The sequence below is a fragment of the Salvelinus fontinalis genome, chromosome 42 (genome assembly GCF_029448725.1).
Source record: "Salvelinus fontinalis isolate EN_2023a chromosome 42, ASM2944872v1, whole genome shotgun sequence".
Classification (NCBI taxonomy): Eukaryota; Metazoa; Chordata; class Actinopteri; order Salmoniformes; family Salmonidae; genus Salvelinus; species Salvelinus fontinalis.
The window spans coordinates 23,114,739-23,120,996 of NC_074706.1; positions in this window are offsets into that span (position 1 = coordinate 23,114,739).

Sequence of the window (6,258 nt, forward strand, 5' to 3'; positions counted from 1 at the left end):
CAGAGTGTTGGAGTGTGCCCCTGGCTGTTCGTAAATTTTAAAAACAAAAAAATGGTGCTGTCTGCTTTGCATAATATAAGGAATTTGATCTATAGCATCTACTTTTACTTTTACTCAAGTATGACAGTTGAATACTTTTTCCACCCCTGTACTTTAGTACATTTAAAACTAAATACGAGAGTAAAAGTCTAAAAGTATTTTACTGGGTAACTTTAACTTTTACTTGAATCATTTTCTATTAAAGTATCTTTACTTTTACTTTTTGTTTATCCGTTTCACATACATCAAGTGCTTTTACGGAAAAACGATAAAGGCCTATACAACATTTAAGTTGATCGTACATCGTTAAAAAAAGTTAAAGGGCCTCATGGACTTGTCAAATAGCTGTCATGTACAGTAACGACCATTGCTTTTCAGGTGACAAACACGGCTAAAGCGGCTGAATCGTGAACGACTGTTCATTAACCGCGGGTTCGAGCACCGCTCGCTTCAAGCATTTTTGTTAAGGAAAACACAGTTAGTTCACTGCTGGTCCATGCACATGTGAAGAAGTGGATGATTAGAATAACGCATTTAAAACGTTGTACATGTAGGCGTAGGCCTACACGTCTATGTAATATAGCCTATAGGGGAGAGCGAGGTATGTCGTCACACTTTTCACGCTGTCTGACATTTACTGGGCACAATACATCACAATGATATAAATGTCATACCAAATGAAAGACGGAAGTCTTGGGCACATATTTTGTATTCATTACACCTTAATATCTTATTTTAGTACGGAGTTGTAGACTGTTAAATAGAGTGTGCACTTGTGACAATTTGCCCCATCAGCGGTTAAATTGTCACACTAGTTCGGGTAAATTGTCACATTGGATTATCAACAAATAAGAACACAACTAATTAATTGTGAATATTGATTTAAAATTCAAAACAAAATTCAACCTCATTAAAGAACTCTAGATAAAAACAATCATGCCTAGAGAGTCTGGCAAATCATGCCTTTCAATCAAAACAATAATGCTGGCAGAGCACACATTAAGTGTCACGACCAAGGTAATTGTTGGAATCGGAATGGAATGTTGCAGATAACTTGCTTAAACGTTTAAAGTATTAACAATCCAGAGGTGGTGTTTAAACACACCAACGCACTAATGCACATTTTTGAAACAGCCTATACAACATACATCCGTATCTGACTAATCAGACTCATCTTCAGAGTCACAGTTCTGGCACACATACATTGCCTGGCCTGAGGTGCAAGCATCATGGGCCCATTTGTTGCATCTCACACACTTCACCCAAGTCTCCTTTGGAAGGCTGTTAGAAAATGGCTCTACACAGACGAGGCAGAAGCATTCCTCTTCATCTGATGATAACTCTTTTACGATTTTTCTTTTTTTAGCTGCCTTCTTGTTCTTTGCAGATCCAGATTTTGACTCCCCCCTTCCCTGCCTGTGTCTGAGCTCGTGTTCGCCAGGGCTGGAATGGTGTGCTGGGGCCTGGCAGGCTGGTGCTGGGGTCTGGCAGGGCTGAAATGGTGCTGGGGCCTGGCAGGGCTTGGTTGGTGCTGGGGCCTGGTAGGGTTGGGTTCTGAATGAGGCGATCTGTAACGTAGGATGGTGTCACGACTTCTACCGAAGTCGATGCCTCTCCTTGTTCGGGCGGCGGTCGACGTCGCCGGTCTTCTAGCCATCGCCGATCCATTTTTCATTTGTTTTGTCTCATTTTCCCACACACCTGGTTCTCATTTCCCTCATTATGTGTTGTGTATTTAACCCTCTGTTCCCCCCATGTCTTTGTGTGGTATTGTTTATTGTAAGTGCACATTTTGTTTGACTGGTGCGCGTCGGGTTATTGTGCCCATACTTTGTATTTCTTATGCCGTTGGTTTTACTATTAAACTGCTCCGGCTATTACCAAGTTCTGCTCTCCTGCGTCTGACTTCCCTGCCACCAGATACACACCCCTTACAGATGGCGTAAACTCGGTTTCCAGGAATACATCCCTGTTGTAAGGTTGTACCCCAGCCACCCTAAAGCCAGCCTGAATGTTCAAGGGGGTTGCAGCCAGAGGATAGGCGATTGTCTTCCCGGGATTATTCCTCATCTAGGCATCACACGCGGTGTTGATGTGCGTCTTTAGCGGCCCTTAGACAGACCTGTCTAAGGGTTAAACCTGATGAGAGCAATGGGGTAGGAATGACAGCATAATTATGCCATTTTCTTTGGTATAATTGAGTCCATCAATTGAGTCCATGGACAGACGAGACTCGTGGTTTTGTCCAAAAGGAGTAAACAGGGCTTCTCCTTTGAGTACTTCGTATGCTCGACGAAATGTTTCAGGAAGTCAACAATGTGCACATCTTTCATCCACCCAGAGGGATTTGCCCCGCCTTTGCTGCCAGGTGGCCCGTTGATCAGGAAATTATTGCAGAAGTTGACACGGGGGAATATAAAATATGGAGGTATACTATTCCCGGTGGCTGAGACAGCACAGACCAGTGTGACAAGGGTTCCCCTTTCAGCGGAGGTCAGTGACCCTACTTGTTTGAATCCACGTCTGCCCACCACTTTGTCAGATTTATGTACAGTGGTCACCCCAGTTTCATCGACATTCCATATGTCTCCTGGTCCAAACTGATCTCTGTAGCACTTCTGCTACATTGTCGAAGAAAGCATTAAAAAAATGCACTCCGAGCTGGCCTTTTCTGTTGAAGCTACTTGCCCTGGCAAGGTTAGTTGCCTCTGGCTTTCTCAGTGACAGCGTTGGGTTGTCTGGCTGTCGGACTTTCAACTTCTTCTCTGGTAACCTTTTGACAATACATAGTCAGTGTACGGTAATTTATGTCAAAATCCTTCGCTGTACTCCTGATTGATTTGTTCTGCAACGTCACCTGCCTCACTGCCTTTAACATTATGCCAGGTGGTGTGCTGCCATTGTCTTTATTTTATCATTTCTAACCATCTTTCTTTCCTTCCCCTCTTTCTTTCCTTTCTTCCTTCAAAAACACATTTCCTCATTGCAATTACATATTCATTACAGGCGTATTACGCCCACCTCCCTGTCTACTATCCTTGTTGCCACAATGCAATTCATAACACCACACTACATTCATGACACTGTATTAAGTAGTGTGTGTGTCTGTGGATATACTGTCTCATACAGTAGGCATGTAGTGTGTTAGTAGGCACACACACACACACACACCAGAGCCTGCAAGGGATATGTCTGCTGCTCTAAACTGTACGTATATGTAACGGATGTGAAATGGCTAGCTAGTTAGCGGTGGTGCTCGCTGATAGCGTTTCAATCGGTTACGTCACTCGCTTTGAGACCTTGAAGTCTGGTTCCCCTTGCTCTGCAAGGGCCGCGGCCTTTGTGGAGCGATGGGTAACAACGCTTCGTGGGTGACTGTTGTTGATGTGTGCAGAGGGTCCCTGGTTCGTGCCCGTGTCGGGGCGAGGGGACGGTCTAAAGTTAAACTGTTACATTGATGATGTTGACCCGGATCACTGGTTGCTGCGGAAAAAAAGGAGGAGGTCGAAAGGGGGGTGAGTGTAACGGATGTGAAATGGCTAGCTAGTTAGCGGTGGTGCTCGCTGATAGCGTTTCAATCGGTTACGTCACTCGCTTTGAGACCTTGAAGAAGTGGTTCCCTTTGCTCTGCAAGGGCCGCGGTCTTTGTGGAGCGATGGGTAACAACGCTTCGTGGGTGACTGTTGTTGTGGGCAGAGGGTCCCTGGTTCGTGTCAGGGCGAGGGGACGGTCTAAAGTTAAACTGTTACATATATATAATAATCAATTTACATTTAATACTATTATCAGAACTGATTACACAATATCACAATGTTTTTTTGTCTATGTACAGTGGGGCAAAAAAGGTTAGCTCAACATAGGACTGCAGCTAAAGTATCAAAAGACATGTTATTGTCTCCTCTACTCAGTGCAAAATTCATACCTAACAAAGTTTTATTGCATAAAATGTAAAGTGCCAATTTTTTACTATTGAAGGGGAAAAATAAACTTGTTCTTACCTCAGATTAGACCTTGACTACATGTGAAAACTGTGGCAAGACATCAGTAGATTTATAACTGAACACATTTATGAAGATTTTACACTATTGTGGAGAGTTGTACTGATTGGATTCTTTACCTACGATATAAATAAACTGAAACAATTTTATGTAATTCATTTCATTATTCTTTTGGCCAAATGTCATATTCACAAATAAAACACCACATTTTCTTACCTTACAAAAATAAACTGAACTGTATTTTAAGACAACTAAATACTCTACTAACAAAAAGCTGTTAGAATTATAAGTGTATGTATGTCCCTTAAGGTCCTTGTGTAATGTGATATTGTACCCTCTAGCCCAATTGTCCTTTGTATATTATTTATATATACTTCTGTTCCCGCATGTACTTCCTGTATTGGTTTTGTTGTTAATAAAAAAAGATAAAAAACAAAAAAAAGCCTGTGTCGGTCTGCATTTTTACATTGAATTCATGGATTTTACATGAGATGGTTCCAGTATTTCACACATTAAATTATAGCATAAGCAGGACACTATATGGTGTGAATGAATGTAGGATATAGCTATATTGTTGATAGGAATTCCTATAGTACAGAAAATTCTTATTAGACAGTTAGATGCCTTTATCAAATATAAGTAATTCTCCATCTGATACTGATATAGCTAAGCGTCTTCCTCCATTAAAACTGCGGATATGGAAGGTAAGCGTGGGTTCGCGTCCGGATTTGCAATAAACTTCTTTAAAATAACTGCAATACTGCAATCTGTAGGATATGATAAAGTGAAAATATATTTGTATAAATGTTTAGGAAATACAGATATCTAATTTCCATAAGTATTCATACCCCTGAGTCAATACATGTTAGAATCACCTTAAACAACAATTGCAGCTGTGAGTCTTTATGGGTAAGTCTCAGAGCATTGCATACCTGTATTGTACAATATTTGCACATTCTTTTTTCAATTCTTCAAGCTCTGTCAAGTTGGTTGTTGATCATTGCTAGACAGCTAAGTCTTCCCATAGATTTTCAAGCCTATTTATGTCAAAACTGTATCTAGGCCCCTCAGGAATATTCAATTTTTTTAATTTCACCTTTATTTAACCAGGTAGGCAAATGAAAAAAAAATGTCATCTTGGTAAGCAACTCCATAGTAAATGTGTGTATATTTGGCCTTGTGTTTTAGGTTATTGTCCTGCTGAAAGGTGAATTTGTCTCCCAGTGTCTGTTGGAAAGCAGACTGAACCAGGTTTTCCTCTAGGATTTTGCCTTACAGCTGTGAGTCTTTATGGGTAAGTCTCAGAGCATTGCATACCTGTATTGCTCTATTCCATTTATTTTTATCCCTAGTCCTTGCCGATGACAAGCATACCCATAGCATGATGCAGCCACCACCATGCTTGAAAATATGAAGAGTGGTACTCAGTGATGTGCTGTGTTAGATACGCCCCAAACATAACACTTTGTATTCAGGACAAAAAGTTAATTTCTTTGCAACATTTTTTGCAGTTTTACTTTGGTGCCTTATTCCAAACATATTTCTATTCTGTACAGGTTTACTTCTTTTCACTCTGTCATTTAGGTTAGTATTGTAGAGTAACTACAATGCTGTGGATCCATCCTCAGTTATTCCTCTTGCACCCATTAAACTCTAACTGTTTTAAAGTCACCATTGGCCTCATGTTAAAATCCCTGGGCGGTTTTCTTCCTCTCCGGCAACTGAGTTAGGAAGGACACATGTATTTTTGTAGTGACTGAGTGTATTGATACATCATTCAAAGTGTAATTAATAACTTCCCCATGCTCAAAGGGATATTCAAGGTCTTTTTTTCTTCTCACCCAGCTACCAATAAGTGCTCTTCTTTGCAAGGCATTGGATTACCTCCCTGGTCTTTGTGGTTGAATTTATGTTTGAAAGTCACTGCTCGACTGAGAGACCTTACAGATAATTGTATGTGTGGGGTACAGAGATGAGGTAGTTATTCAAAAATCATGTTGAACATGATTGCACACAGAGTGACTCCATGCAACTTATGTGACTTGTTATGCAAATTTTTACTCCTGAATTTATTTAGGCTTGCCATAACAAAGGGTTGAATACTTATTGACTTTAGACATTTCAGCTTTTCATTTAATTAATTTGTAAAAAATTATAAAAACATAATTCCACTTTGACGTTATGGGGTTTTGTGTGTAGGCCAGTGTAAAAAAAAATCAAA